Here is a 17,558-nt window from a genome sequence, read left to right as displayed (position 1 = left end):
TTGGTATCAAATCCATAATAAAATAGGCAGTGGATGAATGTGGGAGTATGCCTGAAATGATCATGTAAAAACTACTATATAAATATACTTACCATGTGGTATGCAATGAACTAAAGATGCTCGTTTGTATTTGTATATCATTTATTTGTAATGACTCTTAACAAAACATAAGAAAAATTAACATTGTTGAATAAATAAAAATATTATTGATAATGATTAGCATCTGGCTAATGATATGCTGATATTGAATTTCAAAAGGTCCACTATGCATGTAATTTCCTGAAGCTTTAGATACACTTGGCCATTGTATGATGCTTAGAAAAACACCCTGGCTCTTGATCTTTAATCGTGCATACATATGCCCATATTGTGTTCCTGCCATCTTTATGATAACATATAGCAGAGTGGACAGGACCATTGATTGGAGAAAGAAAAATTGAGACAAGAGGGAAAATGTAGCTAACTGGCTATCCAATTCATGTCGCAACCATATCGAGCGAGCGTTGCTTGAAGCCTTTGTTGCCAAGTTCATAAACAATTTAGAGGATGGTTATAAAAATGAAATAGAATGAGTTCTTGCAATAGATCAATATCCCCCCACACCTCCTCCTGCTTCTCGCTGTGCATAGATTTTGCGTCTGAAACGATTCCCTTATGGCCAGTTTTGTTTCCCCAACCACTCCCTGGGGATTATGCACAGTACTTTGAAATTCCATGAATAAAATCGCGCCTGCGTCACTTGCGTTTGCCAAACTGATGCATTCTCTGAAGCTGCAATTAGGACATTTTGTTTATTGTACCAAATCATCTTCATCTTTTTTAGTTTAGTTTACTGCTCTTACTCATCGGCTTTTGAGAATAAAACAAAGACCAGGTGAAACTACCTATAAAAGCTTACTAAATCAATTACAGTACCAAATAAACAGAGTGCAAGTGTGTTTTGTGTCTATGTACTGTTTATGAGAATCAAGACTCCAGCACTGATTTTATGGCTTATGTTACATTCTTTATCTCTGATTCCTACTCTTCAGTCAGTTATGTACTGCTAAAAATTGCTCCAGAATAAGAATAGTATATTTATCCTTTTTTTTTTTTAGAACTCTGCCTCACTAAATTCTGCCTTTCCAACGGTGAAGTCATGTGTTTTCTGTGAAGTTAATTGTCATTTTGATTATTTTATTTCTTGCTAAATCTCCAACAAATAAACCAGGATACTAGAGATACAATATGACTTCCCTCCTTGACCAAGTTGTGTGATCCTGAGAAAATCACTTTTGCTCCTGTGCTCAGTCCTAAGAGGCAGGAGTGCTTTGAACCAGGCAAAACATCAATGTTGAGAGTTACTCAGGGGACTGCCCGGTGAATGAACCCAGTATACACCTCAAAACTACAGCTAATATCATCAAAGCAACAGTCGTGAATGCCTTCTGTTGATCATTGTCAGAAGACCAGGACTGGGAGAAGAGAACATTTTCTTGTACAGTGGATGCACCCTTTGAAACTTTAAAGATTCACCTGCACCACAACATCTTTCCTGTGGATACTGTTTTAGATATGCAAGATATTGTAATTGACAAGGAACATTGAAATGTTCGCCCATTCGTTATTTTCATTTTGAGTAACACATCCCTAGATGCGCAAGCCTTCTGGAAAGATCTCAAAGTTAGAGCTGGATCCCACCACGTGGTGCTAAAGGTTTGGCCTAGCACCAGGGGCGGCTCTTCCATTAGGGCGGAGGAGTGTCGCCCCACTGCTTTCTCGCAGTGCGAAAAGCAGAAACATAAAATGGTATTTTAAATACCATTTTATGTTTCTGCTTCTCTCACTGCGAGAAAGCAGACATCAGGGTATTGCCCGGTTGGGGGCGGGCAGGAGGGTTTGCCTGTTTGGGGGTGGGCGGGTCAGGGAGGAGTGACTTGCACCACTCTGAGTATCTTGACTGTTTGGTCACACCTCTGGGGCCGACCAAACCAGTCATGCACACTCTACATTTTCTCTATGTAGGCTGCATCCTACATAGAGAAAGTGGCCTCCCTACGGGCGACCGTTATGGGAGGGGAGAGAGCATGCCTGTTCAGGAAAACGCCAAATGCAGGACCCGCCCCAGGAGAGGCGGCGCGGACCCGATCAAGTACGTTTTTTTTTCTTTTAACCCCCCACCTGCGAGTATTGCGAGCCGCGTCTGCCTATCACTCTCCTGGGCTAGTGTGGCCTGTACTAGGCTTTCAGTGCTGAAGCACTCCTCTTAGGCTGCTTGGCTGACTACTCCTGTGAGACCCTGCAGGAGGAGGTCAGACTCGGAATGCACATAGTGTGAAATCTGGAGTGCCCTACCTGTTTTTTGCACCAGGATTTATAGAGCAGGTCGACCAGGGCGCAAGTCAGGTGTACACGCGGATCCATGGCGTCTACTCACTATTTTCACATGGTGGACACCGTCCACCCTTCAAGAAGTGTGCCTCACTGAAATATGCTGAACTTGTCCTAGTGTAGTTTTCAGGCACCGGGACACATTCAGCAGCACGCTGGCACCTTGCCTGCTTTCTTCCAGAAAAACAACATGCAGGCGGTGAGGGAGCTATTGCATTTCAGACTCCAGCTGGGCCCATAACAAAGGCCGAATTTGAGGGGTCATCAGGCCTCCTTTCGGTCCACTGTCCTAGTTGGGACCAATCTGGGCGTCACACCTAGATGCGAGGGAAGGGAAACAAAGGCACACAGCATGTTACCTCTTCATAAATACTTAAGAGACATGCTTTTCACTTTGTGTAATCCTTGTATAAAAGAGCTATGCATGCACTGTAAGAATGTCAAATGTGCTGGTCTGTCCCAGTATTTACACAAAGAGCATTTTAAATGCCATTTTATTTTTTATCCACTTCCATGCGTCGGACGGCCGGGGGCCGTTAGACGTCACGGTGGGCGTGTGCGTCGGAAGGCCAGGGCCGTCCGATATGCGCACGCGTTAAAGTCACCCGCACCGCTGCGGAATGTGCTCCCCGGCAAAGCGGTTAAAGGCACTAATCATCTCAATGCAGGGGAGAGCAGTTGGCCTAATAGCTAGGGCGGTCGACCTCAAATTTGGGAAACTGGGTTCGAGTCTCGGCAATGACGCTGAATATCCTGTGATTCTGGGCAAATCACTTAATCTCCCCGTACCTAACAAAAAAAATGAATGTGTCCTCATGTAATGCAACTGGTGCAATGTAAAGCGCTCTGATACCAGATTTGGGTCAAGATCGCTCAATATATAACTATAAAAAAAAATGCAGGGTGTCAGAGCGCTTTATATCACACATGCACATCAATGTACATAATGTGTTACATAAGAGAGGGTTACAAGGCATAGAAGTTGCATGTCCTTTATAGCTTGTGGTGCTATAATTGAAGGATTCCAATTTATGACCTGCAAGAAACAAAATGATCTCTGTGTTAAAAATAGTAATCTATTTATCTAGCTACATAAAATAAAAATCTATCATCTGCATGTCACATGGTGTGCTTTGCAGAAGACACATTAAGCCCCAAAGCTACTTTGATTCAAAACTGGGACTAGAGAAAACACAGATCTCTCCAGCAAACGCGTTACCCTCCAAAATTACCTTAACAGTATTATTGTTCCTTGGGATTTACTGTGCACATAAAGATATCTGCAGCAGGTGCCTTAACCCCATAAGGTATTTAAAAATGCAGAATTTGCAACCAATGAAACAGAATATATGTACTGCTACATTTCTCATTGTTGTTAATTTCTTTGTGGCAGAGTTTTAACAAAATTAATGTGGAAATTGGCGCCCACATTTTGCCTTGGGGGATGCGTCACTTTTTTGGCACAAACTCTCATTCGTTAAATCTTGTAATTCATTCGAATGTACTCATGATAGACTTGCAAAACATATTTGTGAGGTGTTAAGATCTGATGTCACTCCTTGTGATGTCACTTTCTTTGAGGTCATGGGTTGTGATGCCACTTCGTGTGATGCAGCGCTGTGATGTCGTGCTGTGATGTCATGCGCCATGATTTTACTTGCTTACTGCCTAACTTGGTTAGTCCCCCCACTTCTGTTTTTAGGACTGGTACCCTGATGTAGACAGACTTATACAACCTTGACCTTTTGGGTTGAAGGCTGCTAGCATAATGGAGAGAGGGCCTACCTTTGTAGTACAACAGCACAACAACATACCATGAAAAAGACTCTCGCATCAGTCTAAGAGGAAACCTGTAATGGTGGTTTATTATATTGCTTTTTCAGGATTCAACCTATGAAATGCTGCCTTTTTCAGATCCCTTCTGGTGGCCTGTCCAGCACATACATATGATCTTCTCTTGTAACAGATATATGCCACCAAAGTCCAGCACATCACCCCTGCTGCTCCTCATCCTCCACCTCCAAGCACACATTGCTAAGCAGCTAGAGCGCCACAACCATTTCTTCTTCCGGCAAGACCTGCACTCACTTGGTACTGGGATGTCTCTTCACCACTCTTGCATTGCCATTGTTGGCTTCTTGTCCTGCCTTCAGTGCCTTGTGTCTTGTTCAGTAGTTCTTTTGAGATTAAGAGCCAAAGGTTCATAGAATACATGATGGCAAGTGGCTTTGGTGGTCAGGACAAGCTCCTAAACATGCTTGGGTGGTGAGTTTTCCTTCTCAAGGATCATTTTGCATTGGCAACAAATGTCTACATAAAGACTTGTTATGATGCTTAGGTCTTCATCGGTCTGGTGATACAGAGCATAAGTTGAAGATTTCAAGCAGGCTTCGGTGTGGGGGGGGGGGGGTCTGGGGGGTTGCCCAGCACTGACACCCAGTGGCCACTAAGAGCACCGGGCAAGGCTAGCAAATCATTTGCTCAAACAGTGGGTATCCCAAAGAGATACCCCATGTCAAATGATTTTGACTTGGCATAAATTGCATTGGAGCATTTTTTGTGAATCCAATTTAAATTGAATTTCAGTGGAGAGTAATCTTCAGAAGTTCAATTTGGTGGCATTTCCTGAAAATGCATAGTTCATTTTGCCACCAAGCTTGCCTTCAAAGCATTTCTTTACCTCTGTTTCAACTGCTTGAAGATTCTTAATGTGATCCAATCAGCAGACGTGGAGCATAGGCTCCTGTTTGGCTGGTAGTGTGGTTTTTTAGGTCAGGCTTGACAGCTTAGCTGTTGCCAGACCTTATGTGACCAACCTAAAAAGGAGCTGTCAGGGTTACTATAGAGAGGGGCTTTGGCTCTGCCACATGTTTGTGGACACAAGAACATGTTTTGATTGGGAAAACATTGTAATCTTCCACTGAAAACGTGCTTCCCCCAAGCAGCTGTGATTATTTTGTATGTTTACCGAGCTAAATGAGCCAGCAGCGCTATAGCTGTCCTGGAAAGGTTCACTGGCATGCATAAAGTATCAAGCTCACAAAGGGACAGAGTTTGAACTTTTTTGGTTCTAATATTTTTGTTAAATTAAAAAGTACATATAAATAGTTAAATACAATAAAAGGCAATACACTGACAAAAGAGCAAAACAAAACTCAGTGTCAATACTGTCATATATAGCTCCTACATAACAATGTAAATAGCATGTTGCAGGAACAAGATCATAGAGGAACCATATTAAAAAGTCAGATGCATCAATTGATAGAAATTAATCAAAAGAAAGAAAAGGAAAGGAAGGAGAAAAAAGAGAAAGAAAGGAAAGAGAAAGAAAGGAGAGTGAAGAGAGAGTCTCCTGCTACAAAAAGACGGAAAAAATAAATTAAGGAGACGACACAAAGGGATAGTGCTCTACCAAACCTTTCGAAGCTAAGTCCACATATCTATCCAATGATCTACATACCCACTAGAAATAGAGGGAGAAAGATGATTCTCCTCCACAGAGGTATGAGCCCCACGGAGAAAATAGACCCTAGCCCACGATGTATGACAGGATATTAACCCAAACGATTTCCACTCCGTAAGAATACTCTTCACCGCAATTGTCAACTACAAGTCTAATAATTGCATCTCTAAAGAATCCAACGGTAATGGTAATAGTGTAGCCCATGGACCCAACAAAATTAGAGGTAACGGAAGCTGAAACTGAATGTTAAAGATTAGCACCAGATGTTTATGAACCAATTCCCAAAAAGGTTGGCGTAAAGAACATTCAAAAAACATATGTTGATGGGTAGCAGCGACTAATTTGCAACTCCAACAAAGGTCATTATCTTTAAGATTGAGAGAATGCAGGTGTACCGGTGTCCAATATAACACATTAAGAGAAAAAAAATATTTAGACTGAATTAGAGAGGGGACAATCTTATTACGAAGAGAAAGTCTCCCAATCAGTTGCCAAGTTTCTAGGGAGATATGTTTGAAAAGATCATGGCCAAAATGGTGTAGCCATTTCTGTTGTGTAACGGTAGACAATATAGGCGGTGTGGAAGATAAAAATGTATAGATCTTAGAAGCTACATGACCAAATTTATACCACATAGATAGGAGAGAAACTGGATGGGAAACTGGATCAAAATGACCCTTAGCAACGGCAACTTTGACTTTAAAAACTGTATAAAAATTGAAATTAGTTTGAGAAAACTGCTGAGCTAAGGAAGAAAAAGGTAATGGATCATGATTGGGATCATAAAGATGTTGAACAAGGGTGATACCCTTGTTAGCCCAGTAGGCCACCAAAGTCGAGTCAATATCAATCTTAATTTTAGGATTGTGCCACAAAGAAGACCATCTAGACTTATGGATTGTCTTTGATACTTTCTTATCAATCACTTTCACTGAAGTAATGGTATCTATAATAATAGCACGAGAAAAGGGAATAGACAATGTGGGCGCAGTTAAAAAAGAGGAGGTAGGTAGAGGAGAAGATAATTCTCGCTCAATAAACACCCACGGTGGAGTATGCCGAGGATTCGTAGAAAACTAAAGGGCCCCTTGGGAGGTTAAAAAAGCCACTTGGTATCGATCCCAGTCAGGAAAAGTACAACCTCCCATGTCATAAGGTTTCCTCAAATGTTTATAGGCTATTCTAGCTCTCTTATCACTCCAGAGGAATTTTGAAGTGAGGGAATCAATTTCATGAAAAAAATACGAAGACAACTTAACAGGAAGCATTGAGGACAGAAAGTTAATAATGGGCGTTATCATCATCTTTAAAGTTTGAAGACGTCCCCACCACAAAATATATTTAAGTGACCAAGTATCCAGAAGTTGACGAACTTTAATTAAAGTTTGAGCTTCATTATACAAGACTGTGTCTGTTAGAGTTCTGCAAAACAAAATCCCCAAATAGTTAATACGTTTTGATTGCCATTTAAAGCCAGCATCACCCATGTGTGCAGGAAAACAATACGCGTTGAGGGGAAACATCTCCATTTAATCTTTGCTGAGAGTATATCCTCAAACTCTAGAAAATAGATTAATAGTCTCGGAAATAGCCAGAATTGCAGTAACTATATCATCGGAAAATATTATCACATCATCTGCATAGGCAGCTGTCTTAATACAAGTTGAACCAAATTGAAACCCTTTAATATCTTGATTAAGATTAAGTAAACGAAGAAGAGGGTGAATAGATAATAAAAACAAAAGAGGTGATAACGGGTACCCTTGTCTAGTACCATGACATAGATAAAAAAAAGAAGAGGTAGTACCGTTAACCCTAATATTTGCCTTAGGGTGTGCGTACAAAGACATCACCATATTAACAAAGGAATCACCAAGATTGTGGACTTGAAGCACTGCATGTAGAAAAGTCCATGAGACCTTATCAAAAGCCTTTTCGGCATCGAGGGCAAGGGCCGCCACAGGCAGGTTGGATAATTTTGCTTTCCCCAGGATATGACAAAATGTGCTGATATTATCCCTAGCCAACCTACCTTTAACAAAGCCAGTCTGCGATGGATGAATAAGTAGAGGAATATATGGTTCCAGACATTTGGCCAGGATCTTGGCAAAACGTTTTGCTTCCATATTTAGGAGAGATATGGGGTGAAAATTCTTAGGATCCAAATGATCTTTACCCTCTTTAGGGATTACTAAAATAGTAGCCTCCGCCGCAAAGCCAGAAACCGAGCCTGACGAAATAAAGTCATCGAAAACATCTTTGAGACGAGGTACAAAAGATTGAAAAAAGCTTTTATAAAAAAGATTTGGAGAACCATCTGCACCTGGAGCTTTCCCTGAGCGGGTGGATTTGATAGCATGAATAACTTCCTCGGATGCAATCGGTCCCCCCAACTTTGCCCCATTAGCATCAGAAACAGCCTGATTAGGAATCGCGTTCAAAAATTGTTGGCATTGATCAAGAGAAGATTGATTGTGAGGAGTGTCCAATTTACTATAATACTCACAAAAGACCTCAAGTATCTCCTTAGTTTGAAATTTCCGAGCTCCAGAACTGTTGTTAACACAAAATATCAGTGCTGATCTGATATTAGACTCCTGGAACATTAACGTAGCCTCCAAAACCTTCCCTGCTCGATTCTTTAGGAGTAGCCGTTTGGACTTTTTCGCCTGGACACCAATGTGAGCTCTCTTAGTTACAATAGAATTGTAAGAGTATTTTAGATTCTTGATATCTTGCAAGAGCGACTTACCTTTAGAATTCCTATATAGGGATTCTTTCTGCTTAATGTTATCCGTTAAAGCAGCAAGTTCCTTCTTTATTTCTGAGTTCCTTTTCGCCATTTTGCTAATAATCTGCCCCCTGATCATACATTTAAAAGCGTCCCATAAAACCACAGGAGAACTAACCGAAGACTCATTTTCAAGGAAGAAATTTTCAATATCCTTGTTGAGTAAGTCAACTTGAATCGGATCATGCAAGATCTCTGAATTCAGACGCCAAGAGCGGGGCTCCCTAGTTTCTGAAAGATTGAGGAGCGTAAAGGAAACCGCAGCATGATCAGATACAAGAATAGGATGAATGACAGGAGTCGAAGGGTATTTTAGAAGAGCCGAGTGAACTAGAAGATAATCAATACGAGAAAAGCTAGAGTGAGTGAAGAGAAAAAAGTGAAGTCACTACCAGAGGGATTATGTAATCTCCACACATCAGTAAGATTAGAGGAGGAACACATGTTAGACATCTGTTTATGAACCCTAGGAGGACGAAATTTAAAAGCAGAATGTCTGTCCAAAATGGGATCCATTGGGAGATTAAAGTCCCCTCCGACAATCAAATTACCATTATGAGGAACATCTGAAAGCTTTTTAGTAATATACGCCAAAAAGATGGATCATCACTATTCGGTGCATAAATATTCATGACATAGAAATCAAAAGAGCCATTGGATAAACGGGTCAGCAACCACCTATCCGCAGAATCATGTTCAGCAGTAACAACAGTCAAACCTGAATTTTTGGAAATCATAGTCACCACTCCATTCTTCTTTCCAAAGGCCTTAGAACAAACAACATCAAGAACCCACTCTTTCCGCAACAATGGAGCTTCTTTATACGATATTTTGGTTTCCTGTAACAATACTAAATCACTAGAAAGGCTTTTACAATAATCCAAAATGTTTGCTCTCTTCACAGGATGATTCAAACCACGCACATTGAGGGATAAGACGTTCAAACCTGGCATAATAGCGAAAAATCAAAAAACCAACTACTATTTGGTGCCAGAGAAAAGAACCCCAAAACAGTAGCATCTTTACAGCAATGACAAAACAGAACCAATGAAGACACAAACAATGGAGACCAGCAAGAGACTCTAGAAAAGACGGAATAAGTAAAAATTGTAAAAAGAGAAAAAGAAAAGAGAAAAAAGAAAAGAAGATACAGAATAAAAGAGAAAAAAGATCCCACCAGGGGAAGTCTATAAGAGACAAAATGCATACGAGGGAGGAACATGGAGGGTCAACCAAGGAGCCCAAAAAAAAAAGAAAAAACCCCAATCGTCACACAGGCAGAAAGCAATAAAGAATAAGAAATAGAGGCAAGTCAGATTAAATATATAAATGCATTATAACATATAAACCAATGAAAAACAGTTAAACTAGCAAGGAGCCATCAATCAATATGAACAGTATTTGAGAAGAAAAGCTTATATAATGTTCATCTTAAACATAGCATATCAAAGCGCAATATATATATTACTATATTAACAGTATAAATAACGGATACGTATTGAATTAGATATACAATCACAGCATCAAAAGAGAATTAGAAGTTCACTGCACACTATACTCACATACTCAAACATACAAAAGATATAATAGACCATAACAGACCAGAGATACACAGACACCATCAGACAGGAACAAGAGGACGAACAAATTGACATAAACAACGGACAAGACTTGAAGACAACATAAATATATATAATATAGGCTCTCATAATAGAAAAAGAGAAAAAGAGACTTACCTAAATAAAACAGTAAACTAAGAAATACCAAGGAACCTCGAGCAAAAAATGACAGTAGTTCCCCAGCAACACCCAACATCGAGAAAGGAGAGATACTGCTCTAAGAGAGATTAATCAAAGAAAGCAGAAACATAGAACAAAGAGGATAGTAGTAAAGAACACCATTACTAAAGCCCCAAACAAGACAGATATGAAGAAATCGCAATCTGTACCATAGGAGCTGAATCTGCAAATAAATGATTAGAACTTACTAGAAGCTGCAAGTATCATCCAACAATTCTTCAAAAATAGTACCAAATACCCTAGCATTATCGCAAGGATTTAAAGACCAGTTAGAGCAAAATTACAGACATCTCACAAGAGATACTAAAGATCCAGAGGTATCGGGAGAAGGAGTACATTCCATCTGGGTTTTAGTCTGATTGTCCAAAAAGGTAGACAAATCAGAAGGCTCATAAAAAATCTGAGTGCGACCCCTAAAAGTTAAATCGAAATCGTGCCAGCAAAAGAAAACGGAATGTTCATGTCAAAAAGTCTTCGTCGCAGATTGAGAAAACCTTTCCGTCTGATGACAGTATCTCTAGCAAAATCCTGGGATATGGCAATTCTGTGACCCTCCCAATTAATCGCTTTAATTTTCCTCATCTGCGCCAAAATTTGTTCAAAATGTTGATGTTGCAATGGTTTAAAAACCACCGGTCTAGGATGAGGTAAAGACTTCGGTAGAAATGTAGGAACCCTGTGTGCACGCTCTATTTCAAAGTCCCTCTGAAAAGAAATAATCAACACAGTAGTAAAAACTCTAGCATTGACGGCGCCATATTCTCTGCATCTTCAGGTAAACCAAAGATACGTAGATTACTTCTACGATTTCTGTCCTCCTGTTCCGTAAGATCTCTCTGTAATGCAGCCAGGGAGCGCTCCATATTCTGCAAGGATTTAGCCTGGTGGTGTGCGGAAACTTCCACTACACTTATCCGTGATTCAGCATTATAGACACAAAGTGTTAAGTTCTTGAAGTCACTTCTGATTGCAGCTACTTCAACTTTAAGTAAATCAGTATTGGTTTTTGTACTCTGCGCAATATCATGAACAGCATTCAGGCGAGAGAGAATAGCATCTTAAGTACTACCAGAGTCTTTTAGTACAAGCTCCGGAGTAGGAGAAGTTTGTTTAGATCTTTTAAGGTTACCTTTAGAGTCCTTGGTTTTGGGAGAAAGACCCATGTTGTCTGCCATGAGAAGAAGCATTAGAGACAATGAAGAAGCCCACATCATATCTTTGTCTCCACCCAAGTAACACCAGACACCTCACCGTTCGAGAACAACCTCCAGGGAGACAACATAATGAGCAGTTCAGGGCGTAAAAAACAAAGTTCTTATTGCTCTTCAACCATAAGTGCAATACCACACACACCCCACAATACAAAAGAAAGGTGCGTGTCATAGCTTGAAAAATGTGGTACAGTAATGCTAGAAAAGACACAGGCATATCCAAAGCTCAAGCACAAAGGGAGGTGTATGGCGCAGCAATATCTACTGCAGAAGAAAGTTGCAGCTGGAGCATAAAGAGTGTGAAAGGAGCGTCAAAAACAGAAGAAGGTGCACCAACATATCTTGCTGTAATAATGACATATCGAGGCGCAGAAGCCAGAAGACAAAGAAACTCTGACTGAAAATAACAGTGAGATGTCAATAATAGGCGCCAAGCAGACAGTACTTATCCCAAAAGCGCCGTCGTTCCAGTCATAATGTGTGAGCCGCCATTTTGAGGAGCATTCCTAGGGAGACAGCCATCAGAAAGAACATTGGGGTCAAAAGACGCCGCAGCTTCATCAAAACTACTCATAACATTCACTGTGCATTCCACCCGCAAAGTCTGGTATTTTTATGTGCAGAAACGGGCTTGGTCACATAATTAAACACGCAACCTCCCGGCGATGCGACGGAGCTTACAAAGATGCGTCCATCTTGGTTGCGCGCAAGCAACGCCCCCCCTCCTAACAAAGCTTGAACTTTTAAGGGCACGCACATGTCACTGTTAAGGCGACTTAAATAAGTAGATCATTAACAGTATTATTTTCTCTGTGGCAGCAGCATAGATCCCATTCCCTTTCCATCATCAACTTTAGACTGCAGAGTGCAATTGTGTGTTTGAGAGCAGTAGCAGATTCCCAGGGTTAAAGTAATCCACTTGCTTTTTTAGATGAGCCTAGACAGCGTAGCTGTCGCTGGAATTTATGTGATCAAGAAAAAAGATCTTTCAGAGTACTACTGAGAGAGGGGCCTAGGATACACCTACATTTTGATTACTTTGAGTAGAGGATTTATTTGGGCAGAAGTTGTGTGTTTCTAACAAAAGTAGTAGTAGTGATTATATTGCATGTTTTAGCTTGTAGCAATGCTTATACTCAACTTTCTTGGTTATGTGGGCAAGCCGACGATTATGGCTATATGCCTAATCTGTTTATTATGAAATGTTATACAGAAAAGTCAGTAGGCCTTAGGTATTCATTGTTAAAAACATATGTAAAACTCAATAGGCATTTAAGGGTGGATTGGTTTTACTCTGTTTCTGATGGATACTGCAAACTGCAGATTCTTCACCTTGTGAATACCCCCAGGTGTCAGACTGGATCCGAAGTTTTTATCAGCATTGCTCCTGTGCGGCAGTAGATGACGTTCAGTAGCTTGTTTCTGCTTTGTCCCAACCCGTTGGTCACACTAGAGCCACATATAGGCACCACCCTCATGTGCTGACATCAGTTCCTTTCTTTCTGTGTCTTCAGACACAGATTTGGAGCTCACTCCCTCAGCTTTTTCTTAATATTATATTGACAAGTTTTTGTGCAAATTTTTCTCTACATTTTACAATGGGCTCTGTCCCCTATGAAAATTACAGGATTTATACCTTGCAAGCAATGCCACAAACAGATGTCTGTGACAGACGCTGACCAGGTAAGTCACTGGTGCTTATTGTCTACATACGACTCCAAAGCTTGCGAAGATTGTGCCAGGAGAAATTCCAAGGTGATCCAGGATCACATTGCCACGCTCTATGTCGCCAAACCACGGAGGAAGGCACGGACGATCCAGTCGTGGTCAAAGTTAAGGATGCAAACCTGTTCTGGAGGCAGTCCCCTTGAAAGGTCCTCTTCCCATTCCAAGTTGGAAAAAAAAAGTCAACGGGTGACTCCCTATTCCCACCACTCTCATCAGGAGAAGTCACATAGACTTCAAGGTGCCTATTGATCTCTGTGACGAAACTGATCCCACAGCTTATACCAATCCAGCCCGAATTCCCATGTCCATCCGCAATGCTGCAACAAGGTAAAGCCTTCATGGAGGCCATATTGCACATCTTTGGGAATCTTCTGGCTTTCTCTGGCGCACCTTTGGGCCCCAAGGAGGCCCCCAGTAGAATTTCGGTCAGCAGATCCTTCCTCGACACTGTCTGTGCCTCTTCACCCCGCTGCGGGGTCTGCACCAACTCTGGTGCCAACTCCCAACCTCTGGCACAACCAGTTCAACCTCACTCTGACTCAGATTGAAACTCTGCCTTTGCCCAGAACACTCTACACTCATTTGGCTTCTGATTCTGAGCACAGTCCCCATTATTATGGTGATGACTGGCATGAAGCATCTCCCTCTTATGACAAGGAGAGTCTGTTTATAGACCTTCAAAGTGTCAGTGGGTTGGACACCTCCCTGGACACTGCATTGAACTGTCCCACAGGCCCTACCACAGAGGAGTCAGCTTTGATTGCTGGAGTAATAAGGAAGGTTTCTGAGGTTTTGGACCCTTCAAATTCTGTCTGTCGAAGTCCTGCAGCATGGACAGACTTTCACAGAATCACTTCCTTTTATTAAAGCGCTGATCAACACATTGATATTCACTTGTGCCAAGCCTGGCTCTTGACCATCACAGACAGGTTGCCAGGCAACACATACCTGCTACTGGCGACACACCCTATACCTAAAAGCTTGATGGTCTAGGCATCAACAAGCAGATTCAACCCTAACTCATTCCTTACTACGCAATCTGGTAAGGAACTCAAATATATGGAGGCATTCGGAAAGACAGTGTTCTCCTCAACTAACCATACCCTCTGCTCAGAGAATGCTAGTTGCCTCCTGCGATGCTATTCACATGTGCTGTGGAATATGATCCGCGAGATCTTGCCAACAGTCCCCGAAGAATTTCACAACAACTTTGCACAAATTATACAAGATGGACAGGACGTATTGAAATGCGTCATCTGCTCTGGGCTGGACACCACCGACTGCTTGGGCAGGGCGGTTGGTACCAGTGTGGTATTTCAGCGATACGCATGGATGAAATCCACAGGTTATTCAAGTGATTCAGGCGTCACTAATACCCATGCCATTTGATGGCACCTCTCTTTTTGGAGGGTAGATACACAACAAAGGACCCTGTAGAATGGACGTACACAAAAGTCAGTTACTCGGAGATAGACCAGTCTGACTGTACTGATAACTATTCCAATCCCTTAAAAAAAAATTTGAGGGAATACTTCACTGCTTAACGTCCCAATTTAAATGTTAAAAAACAGCCCAACTTCCTTGACAGCGACACAGAACAACCAAATGCAGATTGTCTGACCCTTCACGGTCAATACCAAATATCCACAACAGCAACGTTGGATCAATATATATATAGAAAAAATGTGTGAGAAAACAAGTGACACCTCACGGAAACACCACCAACGGGGAAACTGGTATGTAATTCCCAGACAAGCCCCTGTCTCATCATCGGTAGTCACTTGTTTCTCAAAGTAGGAAGCAAAAGGAGTGTCCAAAACAAACAACCAAAGGAGTGTGACAAACAGTGGGAAGCAGAGACATCTGCTAGTGACAAACAAAAAACATAAAGTAGTGCACAAAACACAGCACCCAGATCCCAATGACCAATTTTATTCGTAGGGAAACCGGTGTGCTGAACCAATAAAAAGGCTGGTAGCTAGTCCTGCATACCATTACCTATTTAAAATGCCGACATGTTTCATTGCCACTGCAGTTTTGGCAGTTTCATCAGGGCTGCACTATATGCTGCCACTCCACTCTTGGACACTTGTTCTGTGTTAACTGCCAAGGAAAAGGCACATGTAAACCATTAAAAACATGTAAACGTACTCAATGCTGCCAGTATAGGATATGCTGGTGGAAGCCCATAGTTACCCAGAGTCAGCCATGGTTGATCATACCGGCCGCCCCGGGGTAGGAACGAATGCTGGGGTACTCCTGTTGTGAGTCCTCACTTTCACTTGGCTTTTAAGCTCTGTGGGCACCAAGAGAAATACCCACATTCAGTATGTTGCACACTGTCTTCATACTCGGGAACCCTTTTCCCATCATTCGGACCTGCCACCTAGCTCTTTTCTCATAAGGGGCATGAAGTAAAATAAACCTAAAACCTTACACCGAGCCCACCAGGGATTCAAGCCCAGCTGTTATCTATAACTCCACCCTAGGGTTATGGTACACGAACATGTATAACCATATTGTACACTGCGTTTAACTACAGCAACTGTTAGTGCAACTCGCCTGCCCACATGTGTTTCTTTTATAGAGCGTCAGATCCATATGACTCATACTGTTCTCATACTGTCACAGAGAGCTTGGTCACAGCCTACAAACCGACTAACAGTTAAGTAAATATTCATCACTTACAACAAGGATGGTACTAATATGAATATAAGCCTCGACCCTTTTGCCATCAAAACGGCATGTTCACGATCAACCCGAACTGCTGTGGTCGATCGCCATGCCAAACTCAACTAATACTACTCACCGTAGTGTCTTCCAGCGTGTCTCCTTGTCTCGTCCACAACACGAGTGCCGCTGATGCCGTCAGATACATTGCGCTCAGCGGCCCCGCCCCCTCATCACAGTCAACGTGATCGGAGGCTACCCGCGGCGGTCATCTTTAAACGGTGCGAGATACAGCACCTACTACGAAGGTATTGTGAATTAACATACTCATCTACTGCCTATTATAAAAATCCCACGAAACAGAAAGAAGCGCTCCAAATTAGCGTCAAGCTCACACACAAAAACATTTTTAGAATATGTCATTGTAAGAAAACGGAGCCCCGTGAATTGCCGGCATGTAATGATCATCCATATGAACTAAAACCACATAAATACGGCGGCCATCTTGAACTAGTGGCGCTGTACATGTCACATTAGAGTGCACATATATGACAGTGGGGCTCTCGTCGGGGGCTAGGACAGATACTGTTAACATAAAACGGCCCGGGTGTCAACCAGAGCGTGATCTAAGTAATACCATACACATGCCAGAGCGTGATCTGAATAATTCCATACAAATGACAGCGGGTGGAGGAAGTTGTAATGCCTGGTGTATACTACCACCTAGGGCAAAGGTCTTGCTTCATAACTAGGGGCATCCTCGCCTTATGCTGGGTGACTAGAGAAAACACTAGCACCATGGACAATAATGTAGGTTATTACCCCAGTTGGTCAGAGGGGAGATTATGATTAGCTGCATATATGAAATCCCATATCCTATGATGTGTGCAAGCACCTGTGTGTCAATGATATGTTGGGGTCCCTACCTCTTCAGGGGGTGGAAACGGCTAATGGTACTTATAACTGCAGTATGCTTTGGAAGTGACACTCATACGCTGTGGGGTGCGAAAGGGACACCCACTAAACCTCTTGGCTGTAGATACACAATATTTTGCCTATGGATTCACAATTTTACCCTATTCCACTCAATAATCTCGTTTAGCTCTAGTTGGTCTGTCTTTTCGTTGTAAATCCAACGTGCCTCTTTTGACATCAGTACACTCTCAACCTTCTGTGGGGTACCTTGGACCTTTTCTAACACTGTCCATGTAAATGTGTGTCACTTCCAAAGCATACTGCAGTTATAAGTACCATTAGCCGTTTCCACCCCCTGAAGAGGTAGGGACCCCAACATAGCATTGACACACAGGTGCTTGCACACATCATAGGATATGGGATTTCATATATGCAGCTAATCATAATCTCCCCTCTGACCAAATGGGGTAATAACCTACATTATTGTCCATGGTGCTAGTGTTTTCCCTAGTCACCCAGCATAAGGCGAGGATGCCCCTAGTTATGAAGCAAGACCTTTGCCCTAGGTGGTAGTATACACCAGGCATTACAACTTTCTCCACCCACTGTCA

At 42.0% G+C, this 17,558-nt stretch overlaps 1 protein-coding gene across 1 annotated transcript in view; it reads left to right on the top strand.

Moving 5' to 3' along the window:
- The window catches only part of PSD (pleckstrin and Sec7 domain containing), a 1,068,830-nt gene that overhangs the window by 734,003 nt on the left and 317,269 nt on the right, over positions 1-17,558 (top strand). The window lies entirely within an intron of this gene.

Source organism: Lissotriton vulgaris, chromosome 5 (genome assembly GCF_964263255.1).
Source record: "Lissotriton vulgaris chromosome 5, aLisVul1.2, whole genome shotgun sequence".
NCBI classification, from domain to species: domain Eukaryota; kingdom Metazoa; phylum Chordata; class Amphibia; order Caudata; family Salamandridae; genus Lissotriton; species Lissotriton vulgaris.
Note: the sequence above shows the minus strand (reverse complement) of the source record. Positions and strands in the feature narration are given on the sequence as shown.